Raw genomic sequence first — 26,325 nt, 5'->3', positions numbered from 1 at the left:
TATTCAAATACAAATTATTGACATCACGTGTCAAAATATATGAAGTAAATAGCCTTAAATCAAACTCCAATATGTTCTCAAGCAGAAAATTTCAATTATTAGCGATGGAAATATTTTGCCAGCAGTTTGCCTGTGTGTGATGAATTCAACATTTACCAATAAAAATCCATCCTTCCCAGCATAGCTATAAAGCTTTAACTTTTTGAATCTCAACCTCTACTGCCATTAAATAACTGTCGGACCTTCCCATATGGCCTGACCCCCGACACACACAAATTCCCATAACCGGGATCATTTAAATTGATAAAAATGGGGGTGGGATGCTTAAAACCCATAATTTTCCACATCAAAATTTAAATCAATAGAATTCTAAAAAAAATGCCTAGAAAAATAACCTCAGTGTTCTCCATTCAAATTATAAAAAGGTAAATAGAATTGAGTAACGATTAGCTCTAGTTGGCACTAGGATCTCTTTTGTTGGTTGGGGGATGGGCAGTGGCCAGTCTGTCTGCATCTTGGAGGCGGCAAACATAAGGGGGCGGGGGTGGATCTGGCACAACCCAGAGGGAGGCAAAGCCAGGGTGTGTGTGCCAACGTTGGCAACTCATGCCGGTGGAGGAGGGGGACAAGGAGGAGGGCAGAGTGAGCGTGCCCAGCTTTAGCAATTAAAATTTGGGGGTTCTGTGACCCATCTAGGGGAGCGCATGGGGGACTATTGTTTGGGGGTATCAGAAGCAGGGGGGTTGCCAGCGGTTGCACTCTGGGTCAGGCGAGACCCCTCGCCTTCCACAGCATCCTCCATCATCTGCTTGTATTGGGGCTTGAAGAAGCCGAGCTGGAAGTGGGGAGAGGGGGAGAGACAGACAGACACAGGCTGATGGCCGAGGAGGGAGAGGGATGGGCTGTGGGAACCTCTGAAGGAAAGACCCTTGCCCCTCCCCCACCAGCTGGGACAGCCACAGGCCCCGCCCCCAGGGTGATGGGCAGTGGGGGAGGGGTCCAAGCCCTGCCCCACTCACCTTGTAGAGGGCTGCAGTGATGAGAGCCAGCAGGACCAGGCCCCCCATGCTGCTGCCCATAATGATGGGCAGGTAGTTATAGGCCTCGTAGCGCTCCACCACAGTCTGCACCTGGGGGAGAGGAGCCATGAGATGGGGACCCAGGAGTCCTGGCACCCTCACCCTCCCCACTCTAACACACCAGATCCCACTTCCTCCCAGAGCAGGGACAGGACCCAGAATTCCTGGCTCCCAGCTCTAACCACTGGCCAATGCTCTCTCTATCCTGGGCACAGTCACTCTGGTACCTGGCGCTGGACGAATCCCTCCTTCTGGGTGTATTTCTTCTCCTCGTATTCAAGCCGGGCCTCGCTCACCAGACTCACTTTCTGCTGCTGAGTCTGGAACAGAGAAATTCACCGTCCCTGACCAGAAACGACACAAACCAGCCCAGAGTATCGTCCCAGGGGGACCCAGAGCAATTTACAGGCTGTTCACATAGGAGCAATCCCTTGCCCAGCATTGAGATGCAGCCACCTCTGGGGCTGTTCGCGTGGGGGGGATTCCTCGCCTGGTGCAGAGAGGCAGAGGAAGCTCTTGTACCTGGGAGACCCACTGTAAGCTGACGTTCCCTTTGATCATAAACTCCAGTGGTTGCTGCATTTCCAGGGAGGCGATTCTGCACCGGATCTTCTTACAGGTGGCCACGGAGCAGTTCTGGGGGTGGAAGAATATTGCCGGGTGAGTCAGGGGGCGCAGGGCCGGCTTTAGCAAGAGCGGGGCCTGATTCCTGGGGGCGTGGCTTGCCGCAAGCCCCGCCCCCAGGAATCGGGCTGCACTCCAGCCGGAGCTCCAGCCAGGGTCGTGGGGCTTGGGTCTGGCCTGGAGCCGCTCAGTCGGGGCCGGGCTGGAGCTGAGCCGGGGGGCCGGGCCTGAGCCGAACCCGAGCCGGACCGGACCCGAGCCAGGCCGGGGGGCCGGACACGGCCGGACCCGAGCCGGGCCGGGGGGCCGGACACGGGCCAGGGGGCCGAGCCGGGGGGCCGGGCCCGAGCTGAGCCACGGGGGCCGGGCCGGGCCAGGCCAGGCCAGGCCCAAGCTGAGTTGCGGGGGCCGGGCCCGGCCTGAGCCAAGGGAGCCGGGCCGGACCCGAGCCGAGCCACGGGGGCCGGACCCGAGCCGAGCCAAGCGGCCCGGGCCAGCACGCTCAGCCAGAACTGGGGCCGGCGCCCCGGGGCCGGAGCTGCTGGGGCCGGAGGTGCTCGGCCGGGGCCGGACTGGGCCGTGCCTCCCCGGAGCGCTTCTCACATCCCCCTCCCACACCCCGACTCAGCTTACCAGGTGCTGCCTGCCCGCCCCTGCTTCTTTTCAGACTTCCCGCGAACCTCTGATTCGTGGGAAGCAGGGGCGGGGGAGGAGCAGGGGGTGGAGCGTGCAGGGGAGGGGAGGAGGGGGAAGTGAGCTGGGGGCGGGGTGGAGAGCTGTGGCGCGGGGCCCTCTTAGCGTGGGGCCCAATTCAGCCGAATCGGCTGAATCGGCCTAAAGCCAGCCCTGAGGGGGCGTGCAGGGGCTCAGCATGGCCATGAGGGTCTGGGTCTCTCTACAGCACTTGCTGTCTGTATTAGTGCAGAGGGAGAAGAGCTGCTGGGATCCGCACCAGCAGGGGTACTCACCAGCAGGGGGCGCTCGCTCATCTGCTTCACAAAGTCCTTCGAACCGGGTGTTTCCACCTCACTGTTGCACTGAACCAGCTCGGGCTGGGGAGGGAGAGACACACAGTGTTGTTAATTGGGGTGGGATTGGGACATGGGAACTTCCCCTCTAGGGGGCACCAGCACCAATCTGGCACCAGGGCACAGGACTGGCTGGTTCAGAGGCAGGGGCAGGAGTCTTTCCCCCCTAGGCAGCCTGCCCCAGCAGGGGGCGCTGTAGGGCAAAACAGGTGTCACTGGGCCCATCTCACACACACACACAAGGGCAGGGAGAGGCAGGTACCTTGGAGGGGACGACTTCAGAGGCGTCCCACACCCGGATCCCTCCCAGCTCCACGGGGAACTGGAACGTGACTGAGATGGGGACGCTTCGGTGCTGCAGGTTCTTGACCTGAAAGAAACAGACTCACCATAGGGCACTGCAGGAAGAGAACCCAGGAGCCCTGATCTCCAGCCCCTGCTCTGACCCTCAGACCCCACTCCCCTGCCAGAGCTGGGGATAGAACCCAGGAGTCCTGGCTCCCTCCCCGTCTCCACCCCTCCATACTCTAACCCACTAAGTCTAACTCAGGCAGTTCCACTCCCTCCCTCTTGCCCCGTCTCCCCCCCTCACACTCTGAGGTGCCGGCCTCACCTTGTACGCATGTGTCACTGGCACGCTTGTCCCTGCCTCCTTGGCGGAGAAGCTAACGTACTTGGTCGACTCCTTCAGGCTGGGGAGGCAAAGGATGGAAAGAAGGAGAGAGACGGGAGTGTGATGGATGGGGCTGGAGGGTGGGGATGGGTGTCATGTCCAGAAGTGGGCGCTGTGCTGCAAGAAAGGGCTCAGTAGGGGGCACTCTCCCCTTTCAGTCAGCACTGGCACCTATGACCCCATGTGGTGCTAGGCGGCGCTGTCCTGCAGGGAACAGGATGTGGGCCCAGCAGGGGGCGCTCTCCCTTCTGTCTCTGCACTGACCTACCTGGTGAGGATGATCAAGATGCCGTACTTGACCAGCAGCTTCTCCTGTTGAGTTATGCTCTTGGTGATCAGGCCGCCATTGTCACTGGGCAGAGGGGGAGCAAAGGAGACAGATGTGAGGAGATGCAGCCAGTTAACTGTGCAAGGAGGCTGCACCACACTTCTCTGCACTGTCCTGCTCCATGTACAGGCCCCTCCCACTGCCCCCGAGCCCGCTCCCCGGCCCTAGACAGCCCCCTCACCTGCTGGCGTTTGCCGTGATCTGCAGCCTGTCTCCCAGGTCGACCTCAGAGGAGACATCGAAAGTGGCCACAAAGATGACCTGGAAAACACGGGGGGTGAGGGAGCAGTGGGCACGAGGTCTGGGGAATTGCCAGAGACTGCGGGGGTGGAGCAGGCATGGAAGATGGGGCGTGGGGGGGCTCTTGTATGAACTTAGATGGAATAAATGGCCCCAGAGCGGCAAAGGGAGTTAACATGACCCTGTCCCTGTCCAACATTAAACAGTGTTAACCTGGTTTGGGATCCAGAGACCTCAGCCGGCTCCGTGCTGTGGCAACACCCCGTTAACCATCATTTTAAGGACCCCAAATGGGGGAGGGAACAGCCCCTCCCTTTGTTCTTTTCTCCCCCAGTGAGGCCTGATTTCCAGCCCCCCAAGTCTGGCCCTTGGTTTCCAGCCCTGGCAGGGCCTGACCCCAGCCCCGGAGTGACCTCAGGGCTCTGTTTGCACTGACTCGCCGGGCTCTCCGGGCGCTTTCCCCAGCACATCTCTTGTCATGGGCTGGGCTGACCCCAGGGAACTGCCCCTCTCTGCCCCCAGCTGGGCTCACCCCTGGGGAGTTCACAGGCCAGGGCCCGTCCCTACCTCGGCTCCACTCCAGAAGATGGGGTGGTTGATGTGGCAGATGCTGTTCCTTTGAGATTGCTCCTCCAAGCCCTCCGCTGAGCTGCACTTAATGGTCATGGCCCTCCTGTTAGACTGAGCACAGGGACCAGCCAGTGAGAGATGGAGCCACAGTGCCCCCTGCTGAGACCCCTGCTGAGACCCCTGCCCTCTCCCTGCAGCACGGCGCTCCAAACTGAGTTCCCAGCCAACTTCCCGCTGCACGGTGCCCCCTGCTGACCTCCTGCCTGTTCCCTGCAGAGAAGCATCCCCTGACAAGTCCCCTGCCCACTCCCTGCAGCACGGTGCCACCTGCAGAGGCTGCCCCTCATGCCCGGTGTGCATTGGGGTACCTGGAGCAGCAGGACCCGGCGGTAGGACAGCGCGGCCGGGTAGAAGAACTGCACCCTGGTGTTGTAGGAATTCTCCCCATGGTTCTGGATGGAGATGGTGATGTTGAGTTCAGGGGTGACCCCCACCACCAGGGTGCTCAAGCTAAGGAGGGGAGAAAGGGGTGAGCTTCCTCAAGGCAGTGCCCTGGCTGCTCTGTGAACTTCCTCTAGCAGTGCCCAGCCAGGGACCCCAGTGCTGCAATCTTCACCACAGCAGTGCCCGCCACCCAGGATCCATCAGCACTGGAAATCCAAGGTGTGATCAAGCTGGATGGGTCCCTCCATGGCGGGTGATTTTGCAGGGAGGATTCGGTGACTTACCCAGAGAAATTGAAGGAGACTGCTAACTGGTCATCGCAGCGGCCATCGGTGCCACAGTCCTTCTGAAACGGGAGCTGGGGGGAGACCAGGAGGGCAGAGGTCAATGGGGAGAGGACTGCAGCACCATCTGCCAGAGCGACACTGCAGGGACCCAGGGGCCCTCCAATTACCCCAGCACCTCCCAGTCCTCTGCACAGGGGACAGCTGAACCCATCATCAGCCCTGCCCTTGCCACCCACCCACCCACTCACTCATACCCCTCCTCCCCCTTCCAACTCCCGGCTCTGGCCAGCAACAGTATCACTCTTCTAGGGCTGGCAGGGCAGGGGGCCAGCCTGGCTTACGGTGGGATGGGGAACAGGGCATGGGGCCTTGCCCCTCTAAGGGGCCCTGGCCAAAATGAGTTTTGAAAAATGTTCAGAAAAAATCATTTTTTTAGCCAAAAATATTTTGGTTTTTGGAGAGGAATTTTGGGAACTTTGAGGAGAAGTTCAAATGTTTCCACCTAGTGGAGACAGGTCTGTAGCCAAGGCAAACTCAGCATCCGTCTCTGTCGCCCTCTAGTGTCTATACTCTGTAAGGTGTTTAGGAAGCTGCTGCTGGCTCTGAACTTTGCAGTCTCTCACTTTTGAATGCCAACGTCACTGGTTTGATCCCTGCAGCAGACCCACCGTGGGGCCTGGCTATGGCACCTTACCGAGCCTGCAGACGCCAAGCCAGAGTCCTCGCTCAGGATGGGTCTGAGGCCACCGGCGGTAGCGATGGGCTCCCCCGTCAGGGTGTAGTTGAAGCGTAGGGTGATGGGGGCCAGAATGTCTTCGGGACAGAGCTGGGGAAACAGAAACACGTTGGGTCCCTGAAAGGAAAGAGGAGCTGGGACCAAGAGAGAGGTTTGTTCTCTGGGTGACATGGGAGCAAGGGGCAGGGTTGGAGGGGCAGACGCAGCAGGAGGGGAAGGAGTTAGGACCTGACCCCCCAGCACTCACAGGTAACATTATCCCGTACGTCTCACATTTCTTCTCAATGCTGAGCCGCAGCTCCCTGCTCAGGACGGGGCTGGTGGAGTCGAAGGTGACTTGGATCTTTGTCTGCCCGGGGTCCAGGGCCAGGCTGTACTGGATGATGCTGTAGATCCCGTCACCTACGGGGGAGGGGAAATGAGGGACAGAGAGAGACACAGTGGGAAACTCAAGGGGAAATGGGACATGGGGCCTTTCCCCACTAGGGGGCGCTGGCTCGAGTCCAGCTCCAGGGCAAGGAACTGGGTGACTCAGAGTGCAGGGGAGCGGGGGTTGGGTTTGGTCTGACCTAGGCTGTCCATGGTGCTCTTAGTGACGGTGAAGCAGACCTCTGCTCTGCTGGCCTCTGTGCTGAGCTGCTCCTGCCCCTGGCAGTCGAAGGCCGAGGTGGGGGTGGTTGGGGGATGGAAGCTGATAGACACCGTGACTCTGAGCACCGGCCGGGATCTGCCATGGGGGGAACAGAACCATCACCCAGCTGCTCTCTGCAATGGGGCCAGACCCCCTCCCTCCCCAGAGCCTCCCACCCAGCCTGGATGTGCTCTCAGCACCCCAGGGAGACAAGTTATGGATATGCAGCTTTCCTAGAGGAGATGCTGGGGGGCAGATAAGGGAGCAGCAAAGCAGGGGCAGCAGGTTTGTATAATTTTTGGTGGTGCCCAGATCAGGTCCAAGTCCTGTCCTCCCACACACCCTGCCACACATTCACATCTGCCTAAGGATCTGGAAGGGAGTTTGGGTGCTGGGTGCGGGCTCTGGGCTGGGGCAGAGGGTATGGGTTCAGAGGGGGGGTGTCAGGTCTGGGAGGGAGTTTGGAAGGAGGAGGGGGCTTGAGGGTGCAGGCTCTGGGAGGAAGTTTGGGTGTGGGAGGGGTTTGGGTTGCAACAGAGTCCCCCATACCACACTCGCTGGACACACTATGCCCAGCACCCCCACCCACAAATCCACAGTGCTGTGAACACCACCACTTCCCCACCCTCAGCCCCACCTCAGCCAAAAGAAGCAAGGGAAGGGGAGGAACTCGGGAAGTGTAGGGGGGCAGCAGGTGGGACTCGGACCCAAACTTTGGTGGAGACAGGCCCCTAGGTACAGAATATTCCTGGAGCCCAAGCACCACGGGCTCATGCAACTCGCCAGCCCTGCAGCAAAGCTATTATTGTGCCTTTCTCCAGTACAGGTGAGACAGACAGACACACACAATGTATTGCTGCTGTGTGTGGCCTTGTCTACACTACAGATAACTGAGCATAATGAAGCATGGCAGATTACTGGTTCTCAGTCTCAAAATGTTGCCTAAAAGCCTCCCTGATTCAAATAGCCCCCATTGTGCCCCTCCAATAGCCATGTTATCTGGCTTCTCAAAATCAGCATTCAGGTGATCTGGCTCAGCACTCCACCCCAGGCAAGCTTTTCACCCTTAGCCCCACAGGCAGCTCTGACCATTGGAATGTTTTCCTCACTAAGAAATAACCTTCCCTAAAGGTATCGCCAGCGCACTTTTAATCTGCCAAAGGCACATTCCACAGTCATTCTAATCTACTCAGTCTGTTGTTGAAGCGCTCCTTGCTGCTGTCCAGGTTTCCCATTTAAGACTCCATGAGCCATGGGAGTAAGGGATACGCTGGGTCTCCCAGGATCACTATGGGCATTTCAACATCCCCCACTGGAATCTTTTGGTCTGGAAAGAAAGTCCCTGCTTGCAGCTTTCTGTGCAGGCCAGTGCTCCTGAAGATGCACACGTCATGCACCTTCCCCGACCACCTCACGTTGATGTCAGCAAAGCACCCACAGTGATCTACAAGTGCCTGCAATAACATAGAGAAGTGCCCCTTTCTGTTGATGTACTCTGTCACAAGATGGTCAGGGGCCAAAATTGGAATATGCGTTCCATCTATCTACATGCTGCAGTTAGGGAATCTCATTTCCACAACGCCATTCACTATTTCACGTACATTGCAAAGAGTCATGGTCCTTTGTAGCAGGATTTGATTAATGGCCCTGCACACTTGCATTAATGCAGCCCCTGCAATGGACTTCAAACTGATTCCCAACCACCAAGTAGCAGTCAAGGGTCGCCAGCTTCCACACTGCAATCGCCACACACTTCTCCACCAAGAGGGCAGCTCTCATTTTGGTGTCCTTCCACTGCAGGGCTGGGGTGAGCTCTGTGCACAGTTCCAGGAAGGTGGTTTTCTGCACCCACTGCTCGTCATCTCAGAGCTGCATAACAATGTGATCCCACCAATCAGTGCTTGTTTCCCAAGCTCAAAAGCGATGGTCCACTGTGTTCAGCTGCTCCATGAACGCCAAAAGTAATCTGGTGTTGTTTCTTTCCATGGCACACAGCGGATCAGGTAACTCTGGTTCCTGTTCAGATTGGGAGCTCATGATATACTGCATGACCATCCACGATGTGTTCGTAACAGCGACCACAACAGTACAGATCAGCGCAGGATCCATCTTTTCAGACAGAGGTGGCAGGCGCACAGTAAACAAGAACCATTGACAAATGCCACAGAATGCAGTCGAAAGCCCCTGGAATGCTGGGACGGAAAGAACTGCATCATGGGACATTGATTCCACACCTATGATGCACTGTGATCCACTCCACCTTCCCACAACACCTAGCTGTGGAATGTGGTAAGTAGCACACTGAGATCGGTCTCACAGTGCACTGCTCTCACTCTCAGTGCTACAGTGTGGATGCGCTCTGCTGACACAAGGACCGTAGTGTGGACATGGAATAGCGATGAAATTATTGCACTTTTAGATCGTCGGCATAACTTGTATCAAAAGCACTATCTAGTGTAGACAAGGCCTGAGACTGTCGTGCAGAGCAGTGCAATGACACAGAGTTACTTACCTCAGGAGCAGGACCTGCCCTTGTGCCCCCACCGCGATGTCCGGCAGTCCATCCCGCGTCAGATCTGTCCCGCCACTGACAGCCTGGCCAAAGTAGTGCAGCCTGCTGGGAAACCGTGACCCCTCGATGCGCTGTAGGGCAGAGAGAGCAATAAGGGATGCAGAAGGGGTGAGTGTACTATATAATGAGCACTAGGGGGCACCAGAGGATAAGGGCTAGGAAAGGGGTGAGTATCTATATAATGAGCACTAGGGGGCACCAGAGGATAAGAGCTAGGAAAGGGGTGAGTATCTATATAATGAGCACTAGGGGGCACCAGAGGATAAGAGCTAGGAAAGGGGTGAGTGTACTATATAATGAGCACTAGGGGGCACCAGAGGATAAGGGCTAGGAAAGGGGTGAGTACACTGTATAATGGGCACTAGGGGGCTGTGGGACCCCATGGTGTCCCTTCAGGGCTGTGTACTGACCACTCCTCATAGGAGCTGGGCTCACCTGTCTGTACTGGGGACTGAGGCCTCCCTTTTCCCCATGAAAGATGTACAAGGCCCCATGATTGTCATTCTCCATGGGAGCCCCGATGGCCACATCCGTCTGTCCGTCCCCGCTGATGTCCCCGATTTCAGACATGCTGGCCCCGAAGTGCCCAGACACTTCCCCCGTCTGCCCATGTAGTGTCTTGGTGCAGATCATCATCGTCCCCTGCAGACCCAATCCAAAAAGACACGTGGGGAAAGGATTAGTACTTGCTGTCGTCAGAGAGTGATCCCTACCAAGCTCCTTCCCCTTTCTCAGCAGCACAGTGTGTGTCCCCCCCTCCCGACTCTGGGTCCTGGGGTCAGAACTGACTGGGAGGGAAGAGTGCCCCCTTCTGAGCCTCTACCCTGCTCCCTGGAGCACCATGGCCCCTACTGCAATACTAATTGTCACAGCATCACAGCAGTCCAGGCAAACAATAACCCCTGGCCACCCATCTTCCCCATGGCTGCACTCCTCTTTCTTACCGGCAAGTTAATCGGGCAGATATAGACGCGTCCTCCATTCAGGGGTGTATGGTACAAAGGGGCTCCAATTAGAACCAGGTCCATGTTCCCATCTCTGTCGAGGTCCACAGTGGACAGTATACTCCCAAAATACGAGCTGTTCTGGAGAGGCAGATAAGCCACCCCCTTAATTTAGTCACCTTCTGCTTCTTCTTCCACTGGGACCCTTCTCACCCTCTGGGGATACGGATTCAGTCCCAATGTCCATTCCATCCTTAGCCTCACTCTCCTTCAGTGCAGCCAGTGGTGCTATCTCTGTAAGCGTTCTTGAACAGACAGGCAGCTAGATCTTGGAGGGCCGGGGATGCTGAATGCTAACTGTGGTGCAATTCTTTTAAGGGGTTGGGCTATCACAAGTCAAGTTCATCACTGACTGAGCCACTGTTATAGGTTTTGTTTAGGTGGCATGTACAGGCAATTGGACTTACAGAAATTCACTTTGTTAGTGTAGTGTGATCTTTTACAGACACTGTTAATATCACTAGTAATGTTATTTCCTTGCCTGAGACTCTCTAGCCTAGATCCACAAAGGTATTTATGTGCTTAACCCCCTGGACTTTACTGCCTCTGTGAGCTGCAAAACCTCTGCCTGGCTGCCGCTGACCCCTATAGGTGCCTAAACTGACTTGGTGCCTAAATTTTTCAGCAGAAGCTCCTTTGTTGCTGTCTCAAGGGCAGGGCATGTGCCTTACTGTCTTACTCTAAGCATGTGGTTGCCCGGTGCCCATTTCTCCCTCCATCCATCCCAGCCTGGGGGAAGACAGGTGTTCCTCCATCTAACTCCTCCTCCACCTCCAGTAGGTGTGGTCAGAGGAGAAGGAATTGAACAGGCACCTGTTATTTCTCAGTTCAGTGCTCTAACCCCTGAGCTGTGGGATACTCTGATGTGGGCTCCCTCAGTCTCCCTTCTTAAAGTTCTTCCACTTTAATTGAGTAATTAAGTATCAGTTGGGCCACAGAACATGGGCAAATCACAACCACCCTACAGCCTGAGAGACGGCAGCTACCTGGTTAAATTTTTCTAATCAAGCAAAGCAGGGATTTGAACCAGGGGTCACCCATGTCCTAGGTTAGAACGCCAACCCCCAGGCTATATGGGAAACCTCTCTTGTCTCCTCCAGCTGGTTTGTGAATATCTCGGCAGCTCTGAGCATGCCTATTGGATGAGACCCAACATGTGGGGTAGGTGAAGAGTGCCTGTGTCTCTCTCTCCCCTTCCCCCATTCATCGATCGCTGTCAGAGGCAGGTGCCTCCCTGCAGCATCACAATGCCTAAGTCCCTTGGTGGGTCTGGGCCTCTGTCTGTATCCACCTTATGAATTCCATTTGGACTGTAAGTGAAGGTAACAGAAGTGGGATATTGCAGAGATGCTGAATGTCAGCTGCGGTGCAGTTCTCTAAACCAGTCAAGTTTACCCCTGCCTGAGACTCTCTGACCGAATCATTCCTGAAGGTGAAGCCAAACACAAATATTACACGATGTCAAAAGCTTACAGGCATCCTCCAGTGCTCTCCTTCTCTCACACCCACACTCCACATTACCTGTAACACTCCCCATACCTGCTCTCCTAACAGCTCCGATCCGGGTGTCCATTCCCCACCCTTGGTATCTCGGCTGAACAGGATGACTTTGCCGGTGCCTTGGCATAGAGGGGCCCCAACCATGTAGATGCTCTGTCCATTGGCTGTGATGACCTGAGATGAATAACCTCAAAGGAAAGAGAGACATGGGGAGGTGACATGGGAAACAGGCATACAACAGTGTGATGGGTTGGAACACCCCGTCTGGGATGCCACCTGATGTACTGGGTTTTCACTGAGCCTCTCCTGCTCCACCAGCCTGGATTCCCTCTCCCTGTTTTGCTGAATTAGGCTCTCCGGTTATGCAGCACATACACACAGGTAGGGCCACACCCAGCGGCAGATACAGACTGAAGTCAGCTCTATGTGAGAGGACTCACCTGGAACTCACGTGCACACCCTTTGGGGAAATAAACTCGAAATAATACTGTCTTACACTGTCCAGAGAGATCTGCACAGCGCAAGCTCCTAAAAATTCACCCTCTCCCTCAATGTGGAGAGAGATGTGCACAGCTTCTTGCACCCCCAGGTATGAATTGCACAAACTGGGTCTTACTATAAACAAGAAATAACTTTATTTACTACAAAAGGTAAATTGTAAGTTATTATAGGGAAAGCAAACAGAACAAAGCAGATTATCTTAATAAATACATAAAACCTGCAAACTCAGCATAACACACTAGATAGTTAGGATACAAATTAGCAGATTCTCACCCTGAGTGATAAACAGGCAGCACATTCTTAAGGCACAAGTTGCCTTGGCTTTCCCAGGTTTTCATACTCAGGCTAAAAATCCCTCTAGCCTGGGACCATCACTTCCCACAGTTCCGTCCTTGCCCCTCAGATATTTCCAGGCATGTTGTTGTAGGGAGAGTGACATCCCCCATGATATCATTGTCCCCTTTTTATATCTTCTTCCCACTCGCTGTAAAGCTCTCTTGCTGTGACCTGGGCCAAACAGTTTCAATTGTGCAGTGCTATCTCTGAGAAATTTTGTACTGTACCCACTTCCTGGGGTAATCCATGTGCTTATGTGAATTTACTCTATAAGCCATTAACACTGTCTGGACTTTTTACCGTTGTACCTGAAAGGCTGCTTGTGGGTGTTGTGAACCTCACCACACGTTTCAGTAACACATACGTAGCCAAACTTCATAACTTCACATAGAACGATAACACACACAATCCAATGAGATTTATGTTTAGCAGATCAAGACTTTTAGAATAATCCCTCACAAGACATACTTTGTACAAAACATATCGTAATTACATGACAGTGATGAATATTAGGGTGTCGGGGTGTCACAAACAGTGCTACACAGAGATCCCTTCCCCAGAACTAAGATGCAGCCACCTCTGGGGTGATGAGCAGGGGCTGTTTAAGTAGGTAAAAGGAAATTTTTATTTTTTTTTACCCAGGTAAGCATCATTCTTGTCCTCAGAGGTTGTGGGTATGTTGTTGAAACTCAGCTTCCCACTGCTCCCGTACAGGTATATCCCACTGGACCAGTCATAGGCTCCCACCACTCCCAGCTCTGGATTCCCAGCAGCTGCTTGTCCCACAGAATCATAGAATATCAGGGTTGGAAGAGACCTCAGGAGGTCATCAAGTCCAACCCCCTGCTCAAAGCAGGACCAACACCAGCCAGGGCTTTGTCAAGCTGGACCTTACAAACCTCTAAGGATGGAGATTCCACCACCTCCCTAGGTAACCCATTCCAGTGCTTCACCACCCTTCTAATGAAATAGTGTTTCCTAATATCCAACCTAGACCTTCCACACTGCAACTTGAGACCATTGCTCCTTGTTCTGTCATCTGCCACCACTGAGAACAGCCGAGCTCCATCCTCTTTGGAACCCCCTTCAGGTAGTTGAAGTCTTCTATAAAATCTCCCCTCACTAGTCTCTTCTGCAGAGTAAATAAACCCAGTTCCCTCAGCCTCTCCTCATAAATCATGTGTCCCAACCCCCTAATCATTTTTGTTGATCTTTGCTGGACTCTCTCCAATTTACCCACATCCTTTCTGTAGTGGGGGCCCCAAAACTGGATGCAATACTCCAGATGTGGCCTCACCAGTGCCGAATAGAGGGGAATAATCCCTCAATAATTCCCTCTATCTGCTGCCAGTGCTCCTACTAATGCAGCCCAATATGCCGGCCATCTCGACCTTGAAAACCCATTTCTAGAGCACCAGGGCCACTGCGGCCCCTGCCCCAGCTCTGTTACCTTCCAAGATGATGATCTTGTCCTGCAACTGGGTCTCGATGCACTCGAGGGTGTCGAAATTGTCCACCCCGAAGATATGCTTCCTGGTGGGCTCAGAGGCGATGTCCTGGAACTCCTTTTGGCCTTTACGGCCGACCTTCACAGAGCAGAGGGATGTACAGTGGAGACAAGGGCATCAGCATCAATCACAGCCAAGAGCCCATGGCACGTAGCCACCCATCCTGAGCCCTGCTGGGCTCTCGATAGGCACGGCTTGGCCAGCACCCTGGGCCGCTCCAGTGAGTGTGGGGGTGGGGAGCTGAAACATCTTGGCACAAGTGTCACTCTGTTTTGAGGATACAGACCCACAAGCCTGAAGTTTTGGAACCTGCCTCATTTCAGCTCCGAGTTGTGTCAGTTGCATCAGCAGTGGGGCACAGAGAGCATCTTGCCATGGGGACTGTCAGCGCTCTGGGGCCCTTTGTGATTCAATCTCCAGGGCGTAGTGAGGGGTGAGTGTGGGCAATGTCTCTGGGGGATGTCTCAGGGCAAGGGGTGAAGAGGTGGGATCACTGCGCTAGGCCGGGTGGGTTGTGTGCAGTCGGTTCAGCAGTGGAGTCAGGCACCTCCCAGTCACTGGCAGGAGCGGTGCCAGGGTTTTTGCCGACCTAGGCGGCAGCCCTCCTCCTCTGAGCATTTGGTGGTGGGGGTCCTTCTGCTCCGCGTCTTCGGGGCACTTCGGCGGCAGGTCCCGGAGTGAGTGAAAGACCCGCCGCCGAATTTCCGGCGAAGACCCGGAGCGGAAAGACCCTCCGTAGCCGAATTTCTGCCGAGGGCGGCAAAATGCCACCCCCCAAATCCTGCCGCCCTAGGCGACCGCCGGCCCTGGTCACTGGTTCCAGCAGGGATTACTGGGATCAGTTCTCTGGCCCATGCTACACAGGAGCTCAGACTAGATCATCGCAAAAGTCCCTTCTGGCCTGGGAATCTGTGACTCTAAACCCGAGTTTGTTGATGAAAGGCAGCTTACGTCGACCTACCTCGGTAAGCGACCTCGCTAAAATGTAGCTCCCACCCATGTAACTCACCCACTGCACCGACTTCATAACTCCACTTCCACAAGAGGCGTTGCTTTTAGGTCAATGTAGTTAGGTTGATGCAGTGTCTGTATAGTCACTGTGTGGCTAATATAGCCTGGGGCTCTGGCTGTTGGCCCCGGGCCATCGGGCTTCAGCCGCACAATGCACGACACTGACAGTTAAATCAGTATAAGGTCCCCTGGTGAGGACGCGCACCGCCGACAGGAGAGTAATGTGGACATGAAAAAACGATTTAATTCCCGCGGTGGATGTGTGACGACGTAACTTAATTCGACTTAAGTGTGTTGTGTAAACTTGCCCTTTGTCTTGCTGCTGTTGCCCATTTCAGTCTCTTTGGCTCAGCAGTTTAACGGAGATAAATGTCAAGTGATTGGGATCAGTTTGGGGAGGATCAGAGCTGTTGTTTGAGCCCCAGGGATGTGCAAAAAGGGCTTTATAAGAACTGGGTGACTTTGCTGTTTAACTGGGGAGGGGGGGTTATCTCAGAAACCCCTTGTTCAAATGACCCAGAATTTAGACCACTGATCTTAACCTGCATCCTCATGAGGCAAACCAAATTTTATGACAATCTATGTCAGCACGTAGACCGTAGGGCAGGCAGAAAACCCAACCTTTAACTAGACAGTGCCACTCAACCTGAACCACAGAGGAGCTCCAGCTCGCCTATAATGTCACACGTTGGCCCAGTTACAACCCAGGGGGTCAGTTCTTCTCCCTTATGTGATGGGAACCCCCTCCCCATCCCCTGTCCTTGGATATGGGCTCAGATCCATACTAGTTCTCCACACAGCCGCAGCTCACCCCGATGGCGTAGCGGATGATCCCAGCTCTCTCAGCCTCTGGTATGACGTCTGAATAAGAAAGTGGGTCATTGTATTTCTGCCCATCTGTGATCACCATGAGAATCTTGGTGGCTTCATCCCAAGCACCTCTCCCAGAGGTGAACAGCTCCCGCCTGGAAAAGGGGGGTGGGGAAGGCATGGGAGGGTTATTGATACGTAACAACACCTAGCGCTCGTCCACTGCTTTGGCATTACAGTTCTCAAAGTCCTTTACAAAGGAGGTCAGTGTCAATGAGTTTACCAATGGGAAACTGAGGCACGCTGTGGGGCTGTGACTTGCTCAGAAGCTCAGAGCTGGCAATAGACCCCTGGAGTCCTTGCTCCCAGCATCTCCCTCCCCGCTCTAACTTACTAGTGCTCATCCCCCTCCCAGAGTTGGGCACAGAGCCCAGGAGTCCTGATGCCCAGCCCCCTGCTCTAACCACTAGTCCCCAATCCCTTCCCACAGCTGGGGATAGAACCCAGGGGTCCTGAGTCCCTGTCCCTTAGCTCACATGTCCTTACAGCCCATTCCCTGTGGAGTCAGCACAGGGAGGAGGGCAATACCTACACCACTTTCTGGATGGCAGTGGCCGTGTGCGTCAAACCCTTGAGCTGCACGACTGCCCTGACAAGGTCATCAGGGTTGCTGCTCCTCTTGTACTGTGAGAAGTCGAAGTGCTCTTCAAATCTGTGTGAGTACTGCATGAGGGCGAACTGCAGGAGATGGGGAGAACAGAGAAAAACAACCCAAGGGGTGGAGGGTAAGAAAAGCAGGAATCAGACTCAGTTAAGGGCTGGGGCAGGCAGTCAGGATGTAGCTGGTTCTGCAGGAATTTTTTCCTGGTTTTGGATGCAAAATCTATTGCTGCTCCCAGCGGCACAGCGCCCCCTAGTGCCACACTGGGGCATTGGGGTCAGCACTGACTGAGGGGGGCAGGGTACGTAGTCAGGGTTCAGCCTCTGCCTGTTACCTGCGTGTTGGTTTTGCGGAAACGCTTCATGATCTCAGAGACAAACATCTTCATCTTTTCAAAGTCCACAGGGTCGATGCTGCTCGAGCCGTCGATGAGGAGCGCTATGTCTGTGACATGTTTGGGGCACTCTGAGAGGGACAGGAATGAAGTACGTCCTGACTCAACTCCACAAACATGGGAAACCCATCAGAAAGAGCTAGACCAGACCAATGGGCGCATCTAACCTGATATCCCTCCCCCGCCGGCCACCCCAATCAGGCCACCCTCGGCCCCTCTGTTGTAATATCATCCTGTCCCTGCCATGGAGGGTCCCTGAGAGTAGAGCATGACATGCACTGGGATGAAAAAAATACACCCCACCCCCCTCCCAGAGCTGGGTCAGAAGCCAGGAGTCCTGACTCCCAGCTCCTACTGACATCCTGAATCAAACCTATGAGCTCATGTAGCCTAGTATCCCACCCCCTGTCAGACCCTGGGCCCTCCAACTTCCCATGGCCCGTGACCACAGGGTGTAAGTGGCCCCACACATGCCACTGTGTCACCCCTCACCTGGCTGGGTGTCTGCGATGCGCTGGAGTTGCGAGAAGCTCTGCTGCAGAGGGTAGCAGTTGTGACTGATGTACTTGTTCTCCCCACAGGCCTGATGCTCCATGGGGACGCACACCTGGGGCATGAGAAGGCATGGGGTCAGTAGGTGCCCCTCTGAACAGAGCACTGAGGGTGGGGAAGAGAGCCTGGGGCCTGATCCCTCCCCCCCCATGGATATGCAGGGAAAGGCCCTGCCAGGGCAGGAGCCTCCTTGGGGCAGACAGGACCTCAGGACCCCAAGTCCCAGCACCTAACTCCGAAAGGAGACAGGGGAGTCACATGGGGGCATCACCTGCTTACCACACTCCCTGCTATAGCAGTGTCTAATCACTGTTGCCATGGCAATGTCACCCGCTTGCCATGCTCCTTGCTATGTCCATGTACAGTCACTGTCACCATGGAGACAAGCCAGTTACAACGCTTCCTGCTACATCAGCACACAGTCACTGTCACCATAGCAACATCAGCCAGATGCCTCCATCCCTCACAACATCATCTCACGGGGTCACTGTTGCCAAAGCGAGGATACCTGGCTACCACCATTCCCCATGGCATCATTCTACCACCCCTCCAGTTACAGGTGTTACCAACAGCCCTCGCACAGTTATTGTGTAGTCATGGGGATGTCACCCAATTGTCACCTCTGCACCATTGCTCCAGCCACGCTGACACCGCCCAGTTACTACCATCCATGAGTATTGGGGTTTGGGGAGGGAGCTGTCCCATGGAATGACGAGGGAGAAAATGTCGGACCCCAGTCCCAGCACCCATCTCCCCTGGGTGTGGTACCTACCTGGAACTGGGAGCCTTGGGCAGCCAGAGACAAACTGAGGGACATGTCCATGGCATCTGGGGACCCTGACAGGGGACAGATGCACACCAGGGTGAGCAAATAAATTCCACTCCACTCCCAGAGGTGAGGATAGAAATGAGTATTTCTGGTTCCCAGCCCCCCCCCCCGCTCTAACCCACTAGACCCCCCCTTCCCTCTCATAGCTGGTCACAGAACCCAGGAGTCCTGACTCCCACCCCAATCCTATTGCTGCCCCCCACAGTACAGGGTGCCCCTACTCTGGATGGGGATCTCCTGGCAGCGTCTGGAGTCCGGGTCGCACTTGTAGACTTTGCCTGTTTCATTCACATTTCCTGTCTGCAGCGGGGCCCCGATGATCAGCCTGTGGGGAAAAAGTATGGGGGGCTCAGGGGATACCCCACACTGCCAGGGGACTGAGGCCCAGGGGAGGCAGCCCAGCCACACATGCCCCTCAGCGTTGGGCACAAGTCATGTGGGGTCCCATGTTCGGCCCTTACCCCCCGCCGCTGGCACTCCCGATCTGCAACATGCTCTGCCCAAACCCTTCAGCTGTCTCCTGGAAGGTGATGGGTCCCTCCACGTCCACACTGAATCCACGGCTCGGTGCCAGCACTGCAGGGTTAAACAGTCTCCAGTTAGAACTTCCCCTATGAAGACCATGCCAGTGGCTGGGGCTTTCTGGCTATGGGATTGCATTCTAGCCCTTTTACGTAGGGACTGTCCAGTTTGGCCCATGTACATGAGAAATGGACATAAATCAGATATTAGGAACGGCAATATACAAAAACCTGTAGGAGAAAACTTCAATCTCCCTGGCCACACAATAGCAGATTTAAAGGTAGCCATCCTGCAGCAAAAAAAAAAAAAAAAACTTCAGGACCAGACTTCAAAGAGAAACTGCTGAGCTTCCGTTCATTTGCAAATTTGACACCATCAGCTCAGGATTAAACGAAGACTGTGAATGGCTAGCCAACTACAGAAGCAGTTTCTCCTCCCTTGGTGTTCACACCTCAACTGCTAGAAGAGGGCTTCATCCTCCCTAATTGAACTAACCTCGTTATCTCCAGACTGATTCTTGCCTGCATATTTATACCTGCCTCTGGAAATTTCCACTACATGCATCTGATGAAGTGGGTATTCACCCACGAAAGCTTATGCTCCAATACGTCTGTTAGTCTATAAGGTGCCACAGGACTCTTTGTTGCTTTTTGCAGATCCAGACTAACACGGCTACCCCTCTGATACTTGACAGTGATGAAGAATTCACCACAACTCTTGGCAAACCGTTCCAATGGTGAATTACACTTGCTGTTAAAAATGTCGGCTTTATTTGCAGTCACAGGCCATGTCTACACTACCACTTATGTCGGCAAAACTTATGTTGCTCAGGGGTGTGAAAAAACCACACCCCTGAGTGACACAAGTTTAACCGCCATCAGTGGTAATGTGCAGAAAGAGATGGCGGCAGAAGAGCTGCTCATTGAGATTGTTTAATTACGTTGACCGAAGCGCTCTTGCCCGTCAGCATAGAGCGGCTACACGAGTGATCTTACATTGGCACGGCTGCATCAGTACAGCTGTGCTGCTGTAAGATCGCTAGTGTAGACATGGCCTTAGATTGTCTAGTGTCAACTTTCAGCCATTCGATCATGTTAGACCTTTACCTGCTAGATTAAAGAGACCAATGTTAAATATTTGTCCTCCTCATAGCTACTCAGATTGGGATTAAGTCAGCCCTTAACCTTCCCTTAACTAGACTGAGTTCCTTGAGTCTATCACTATGAGGCAGGTTTTCCAATCCTTTCGTTAGTCTCCTGGCACTTCTCTGACCCCTCTCCAATTTATCGACATCCTTTGTGAATTTTGGGCACCTGAACTGGACTCACTATTCCAGCAGCAGTCACACCAAGGCTGTATACAAAAGTAAAATAACCGCTCTGCTCCTACTCGAGGGTCCCCTGTTCATACAGAGATCGCATTAGCCCGTTTGGTCACAGCATCGCATTGGTCAGTTTGTGTCGCAGGAGTCAAAGCTGAGTCCCTCCAAACTCATGTCACACACAAAACACCAAACTGTCAGTGGCTGGCTACACTGAACCCCAACCACACAGGGTATCTAACTCTCCTGATGCAAAGCTCGCCGCATGGGACTGACTGGGAGAAGGGAGTGAGTGGGGAAACCCCTCCGTGACTGGCTGTCTTTCCCCACATCCCTCACCTCCTGGAGAAATGCTTCTGCAGGAGGCAAGCAAGGCCAAGAGGAATTGTGGGAGAGAAGTAGGGATGTAATAATCTCTCAGGGTGGCTCTGCTCTTCTCCCCCTTCCCCCGCCTGCTCCATTCCTGAAAGCCTGGACCTGGGAAACAGAGTCCCGTGCTTGGAGCTGCCCCCTTAGGTTTGGAGGCGGTAAAGAGCCTCCAGATTTGCAGGAGGAGCAAATGTGGGGCAAGGTGGGGTGCAGAATTGTGAGGCTGGTGGGCGGGGTTGGAAAATTGTGGGGCTGGCTGGACAAAAGGGGTGCTGGGAGAGTGGGGGCAGGCTCCCCCAATTTCCCCTTCTTAGGCCTTGTCTCCAGTGCGCCTCAAAGCCCCAAGTCTGTCATCCTTATTCTCAGCCACCACAAAGTCTGCCCTCCCCCAGGCCCTGCGAGGTCCCAGCCTCACAGACAGAGCAGACGTGACTTTGAAGCAGGAGGAACCTGTGGTGACTTTATAGCAATTACTGTGCCAACCTCGTCCACTTCTTGCCCACCAACCCCATCCCCAGCCCACATCCTACCAAGCACACATGACGCATGGAGAGGGAGAGCCATACACACCCCCAGGCCCTCCCAAAGAGACCCAACAAATGCCCACATCTCAGTGCCGGGTAAGCGAATCGCTGTACAAACAGCTCCTATGCCCCACCCCAGAAGTGCCTGCATCCCAGTGCCAAATAACTTCATGGATTCCATGCCAGCAAAATATGGATTTCATGTGCATTGTAACATGTTTTGATGTGGTATTTTCTAACAAAACAACCTCTGTAGAATGAGAATTATAATCCGGGTCAAAACATAGTCTTCACCTGCATATGCAAATAGATCCACACCAACTTTAGACTACACCCTGAACTGTTCATTGCTTATCAACATAGCCTCTTTTACTCTGTTTAGGTTGGCACTGGGGGCCTGTTTCAAACATTTTAACAATTTTTCTCTCTCTCATTGTTCATTCGTGGCCAATACCATATCTCTCCGGCTCTGCACTTACATTTCTCCATGTCCAAGCGTCCTTCATGTCCTCTTGTGAGCATGTCAGCTGGGAACATGTTGATATGTAAGGTCTTGACCACCCGATGTTAATAGCCTTGAATACCCTCAGTAAACTCCCATCCCTAGCTATTGCTTCAGCGAATTCATTCCAAAACCTTTCTGAGACTGAGCACCAGACCCCACACCCCTCTCAGAGCTGGGGATAGAGACCAGGAGTCCTGACTCCCAGATCATTCAAGCTTCCCTTTTTCTAGTCCTTGAGGGCCATTTTACATGAATCATACCATGCATTCATTTGCATAGCAGCAGAAACTCCCAAGTGAAGACTAACTATCAGGAACGGATTTAACACTGGTAAATTAAGCCCTTGATTTATCTCTTGCTGACCCAGATTCATAGGGGGCAACGGGGAACACTTCTGTAGGGTAGCAGGGGCAGATCAGCCTTCATAGAATTACAGACCATAACGCCAGAAGGAACCGCTTTGAGCATCTAGTCTGACTGTGTAACACGAGCCAGAGAGCTTCTCTGAATTAATGCCTGTTTGAACCAGACTGGAACATTTAGAAAAAGATCCAGTCTTGATTTGAAATTTCCAGTGACAGGGTGTTAGACCCTCAGCAGGGGCCTTTTTACGGGATGGGGGAGCAGGCAGATACTGGACACAGTGTTGCTATATAATACTTTAAATACTTTTTATGGTTTACAAAATGGATCTTATTTATTTTACATTTATACGCCAAACATACTATACCAGAGCCCAGTAGTTAGACGTTTTGATGGTTAGTTGGGGTTTAGTTTAGTTACAAGGTGCAGGGAGTTCACAAATACCACACCATATATAAACAGGGCTTTGGATTATTGAAAGACTTGAAATTGCAAATGTGTGAAGCTTTTATTTATAATTTACTTTGTGATGTTATTCTTTTTTTGTTTTTGTTGTTTTGGGCCTTTACCCTTTGTTTTAAAGAGACAATTTTGGGCAGGCTGCCCTGATCTAAGGCACGCCATTTTTAAAATGTTTATACATTTTTATAGCAGTTCCACTGGTGTTATTTCCTTATCTGCAGATTATTCATTTTTTCCAAGGACATAACAAAGTTGTTTGGTACAAATAGGTTTTGACCGCTCGACCTTTAAGTTCTTGCTTTGGTTGCTAAAATGCAGGTCATGGACTCAGGTTTCAAACACACGACAGCCACACTAGACCCCATGGCCTATAACATGTTACATAGATATATAGATTTTTTATATCCCAATATTCCCCCTTTTGGTACATGATTAATACCATTCATTATTATATTACTTTATAATTTTGTAAGCCATTTAATTTTATATATTATTTGCCTTAGAACTTTTTGTTGCTTTTTTATTTGGCAGTATAAACATAACATAACAGAGGTTAATAACATTATTAATATAAATAGTATAACCATAGGTTGTAACATTACATTGGGAAAAGCTGTAAAGTTTGGAAGACCATTTTTAAAAAACATTATACCAATGGTGGACTGTTAGTTTTTGGGGTGTTGTTTTTTTAAAAATTTTAATATTTGGCCATTGTGGACTAGAATTTTTTTTTTAATTGAGCAGATTTAGATATAATTCACTTTGTGATGTCATTAGTCTTGTGTGTCTGTTGTCTTTGGCCTTCACCCTCTGTTCCAAAGAGATAGCCCTGGGCAGGCTGCCATGATCCAAGATTCACCATTTCCTCCAATTCTTATACATTTTTATAACAGTCCTGCTGGGGTAATTTCCTTATCTGCTGATTCTTCATTTTTTTCAATGTGTTTTGTACAAATAGGTTTTGACCACTTGATCTTGAAGTTTTTGCTTTGGTTGCCAAAATGCAAGTCATGCACTCATGTTTCAAACACACAACAGATACACTAGGCCCCATAACATATATCATATTTCATATTATATCCCAACAAAGGAATCCACCATCACCCTCAGTAAATTGTTGCAGTGGTTAATTACTCTTGCTGTTAAAAATGTTACGCCTTATTTCCAGTCTAAATTTGTCTAGCTTCAACTTCCAAGGGCATTAGATTGTGTTAGACCTTTGTCTGCTAGACTGAAGAGTCCATCATCAAACATTTGTTCCCCAGGTAGGTATTTATAGACTGAGATAAGCACTCATCAGTCTTCACTTCATTCATCTAATTAGTGATCGATTGAGCGCCTTGAGTCTCTCAGGGAGGTTTTCTAATGTTTCAATCATTCTCATGGCTGTTCTCTGAACCCTCTTGAATTTATCAACATCCTTCTTGCACGCTGGGCTCCAGAACTGGCCACAGGAGTCCAGCAGTGGTTGCACCAGGACCAAATACAGAGGTAAAATAAACTTTCCGCTCCTACCCGAGATTCCCCTGTTTATGCATCCAAGGGTTGGCCGCAGCATTGCACTGGCAGCAATTTGGCCCAGGCAGTTCTTGGTCTCTCTGCCGAGTCTATCAATTAGTGCAGGGTGGCCTGGTAAGCTTGTGTTGTGGGAGCCATAGCTGGGACCCACCAAACTCATGTCACACAAGAAACACCAAACAGCCAATCAGTGGCAAATGTGAATCCCTAACGCACAGCATAGCCAACTCCCCTAAGGCAGAGTTCTCCTCCCTTCTGCCCTCGTCCTCCCAGCAAGGCGAGGCCTGGGAAGGAGAATCCCCTTGGAGCCGCCACCTCCAGGCAGAGGAGGTGGTAAAGACCCTCCAGAGCTATAGGAGGAGAAGATATGGAGCAAAGTGGGGCTGGGTGAGGACTGGGGGCAAAGGAGCTGAGGGTGGGGGAGGAGCTGAGGTGGCCTCCCCCATTCTTCCCTTCATCCCCTTTTCAGACCCCATCTCCCAGTCTGTCCCCCCTTCCCAGCCCATTCCCCTCATCTTCAGCCACCCCAAAGTCTGCCCTGCTCCATTCCCTGATGGGTCCAGGCCTCACAGACAGAAGAGATGTCACTTTGAAGCAGGGGGAAGTGGCTGTGGTTTTACACAAGGACTGAACAATTGCAAACACTGCATCCACTTTACACCTGATGGACACTCCTCACTCCCCCCATCCTAATGAGCACACATGCCCCACAGAGACGGGGAGTCACACCTGTGACCTTCTCCCATCCCAGAGAGTCTGGAGGGAACAGAACAGAGATGGAACTAGAACCCAGGAGTCCTGATTACCAGCTCTCCCCCACACAAGACACTAGAGCCCCATTCCTCTCCCAGAACTGAGGAGAGAACCCACAAGTCCTGGTGCACAGGCCTCCTGCTGTACCCCACCGACCCCACGCCTCTCCCACAGCCAGTCAACGATTGGACCCAAGAGTCCCGAGCATCCAACTGCTCCCATCCCCCTGCCAGAGGGGTACTCGCTGGGCACCCAGGTGGAGGAGCCCAGCTTTTTCCAGTCCCTCTGACTGGCACTTACCTGTGCACAGGTATAGGAGCAGAGGCAGGGGGTCCATCCTGTGCTGGGTGAGGGGTGTGTGTGGAGCGGGGATGCTCTTGTAGGATGTGAGAGGTTCAAGGGCACTGCTTGGAGAAGAAGCAGCAGAGTGCAGAGGAAAGAGAAGTGATACCTGAAAAGAGAGAAACACTGCCAGGAGTGGAGGGGGGACTCAGGGTGTTATAGGGTGGGAACAGAACAGAGAAGACGGAAGGAAAAAGTTAACTACACTGAAACACCCAACTGGTCAGACACACACACAGCTGTATGGATACAGATGAAAAACAAACAAATAAAACGATCAAACACACACACTCTGAACTGCGACCTCCCCTTCCCCTTCCCTCTCCCCCTCCATGCTAGTGGTCAGCTAGTCATTTCCCCCTCCCTCCCGGCCTTTGTAAATTCAAACACCCTCTAGTTTCAAATCTTGGAGAAAATACTGTGCACACACCTATCCTGAAACAAACACACATGCAGCCTGCCAAATAGACAACTGGACAGAGACACAGACACACACAGCTACACTGAGACAGACAACAGATACACAATTAGAAACACACCTGGAGTGAGATATGCACACGGCTAAACAGACACACTCACGAACTCAGGGCTATACTTGGGCATACACAGAATATGCAGCTGCATAGGGCAGGGCACCTGAAAATTTGGGGGCACCCCTGGGTCTTAATATCCACCCGTCCGCCTCCTCCTATGCCTGTTTTATGGCAACTGCAGCCTGGTGAGTCTTCCTCTGGAGGGGATCTAGGCCTTGTCTACACTGGCATGTTGGAGCGCATTAAATCAGCCCTGGGCGCCATAACTCCTGAGGTGTCCACACTGGCAAGGCACGTAGAGTGCCCGGACCCCGCGGCTGGAGCGCCCCTGGAAATCCACCTCCATGAGAGGCATAGAGCTTGCTGCGCCCAGCTGAAGTGCTGCGGTGCCAGTGTGGACACCCTGTTCTATTACTGTGCTCTGATTGGCCTCCGGGATGTGTCCCACAATTCCTGTTCTAGCCACTCTGGTCATCAGTTTGAACTCTACTGCCCTGGCCTCAGGTGACCAACCGTCAGACTTGCTGTGATGGGTTTGGTCACAGTGATCCCCTTGGGACTGTCACCTGATGTGCTGAAATTACCTCTGAGCCCATTTCTCCTGGCAGCTTGGGATTTCCAGAACCCTGTCTTGTTGAGGCAGACACGCCAGCCTGCTACAACACAGATCTAGGGTTTGGGTCACGTCCGCAAAGCTGTAGACTTCACTGAAAACAGCTCAGCAGATTACTTGTCTCCAGCACCCAGACACCCAGCTCCAAATGGGATCCGAAGCCCAAATAAAACTGTTTTACT

At 52.9% G+C, this 26,325-nt stretch overlaps 1 pseudogene; it reads right to left on the bottom strand.

Moving 5' to 3' along the window:
- Positions 1 to 712: 712 nt before the first annotated feature.
- On the bottom strand, positions 713 to 24,992 carry LOC128836846 (integrin alpha-D-like; annotated as a pseudogene).
- Positions 24,993 to 26,325: the final 1,333 nt, after the last annotated feature.

The sequence above is a fragment of the Malaclemys terrapin genome, chromosome 4 (genome assembly GCF_027887155.1).
Source record: "Malaclemys terrapin pileata isolate rMalTer1 chromosome 4, rMalTer1.hap1, whole genome shotgun sequence".
Taxonomy (NCBI): Eukaryota; Metazoa; Chordata; order Testudines; family Emydidae; genus Malaclemys; species Malaclemys terrapin.
The sequence above is the reverse complement of the archived record's forward strand: the minus strand, read 5'-3'. Positions and strand labels throughout refer to the sequence as shown.